The sequence below is a fragment of the Fulmarus glacialis genome, unplaced genomic scaffold, assembly GCF_000690835.1.
Source record: "Fulmarus glacialis isolate BGI_N327 unplaced genomic scaffold, ASM69083v1 scaffold2703, whole genome shotgun sequence".
NCBI classification, from domain to species: domain Eukaryota; kingdom Metazoa; phylum Chordata; class Aves; order Procellariiformes; family Procellariidae; genus Fulmarus; species Fulmarus glacialis.
The window spans coordinates 5,663-6,471 of record NW_009200892.1 but is presented as its reverse complement, the minus strand read 5'-3'; positions in this window follow the sequence as shown (position 1 = coordinate 6,471).

The window sequence follows — 809 nt, the reverse complement described above, 5'->3', positions numbered from 1 at the left end:
GTATCAGCCGTGCCTTCCAGTTTGGTATCGTCTGCAAAAAATCACAGAGATTCTGGAGGTGGAATTTCTTCCGTCTCTGCCACAATGCCAGCATCCTTCGCCGGACAAACTATCTGCTCCCAGAAAAAGCAGACGTGGCCTTTTGTGGCTCTGGTCTTGGTCGTTCCTGCAGAGAGCTCAAAGCTGGGACCTCAAAGGCTGTAGAGGGGCACAAGTTCACCCTGCAGTGTCCAGGGGCTCTGTGCACACACAGGTTTATGTGCGTCTGCACGTGCACACACACACTCCCTTTTACAGCCAGCGGAATGATACAGGTGAAGCCCTGGCTGTACCTACGTCGCTGCATTTCCAGATCCGTCAACAAGCTGGTTTACTCGCCCCCGGCCCCAACCCCTCGCCCCCGCCATTCCACCCAGCTTCCTTCGAGTCGGTCTGCTGGTTTGGGCTAGCTGAGCGCCCCTGGGCCGTTCTGCGCTCCACAGGCACGAGGACAGCGTTGGTGTGTTTGAGAGGCTTTTGGGGGCACGCTGGCGAGGTAAAACTTCTCGCCTATCCCTATCTTTATTGGCCCTATAGAATCCGGGATTGTTGGCTGGAAGGAACTGAGCAGAAGGGGCAAACTCTGGGTGGTGCACGGTATGTATATGAAATGGTCTGATGGGTAAATTTTCTGGACAGTAACGCTCTGCATAAAGGTTCAGATGACTGCTGTACGGACACATCTGAATCAAGAGCAGGTCCAGGTAGGCTTCCTCTCCATGCCAGGCGGCCATATGCGGCTCGGTTCACACCTCATCAGGCGCCGCTAT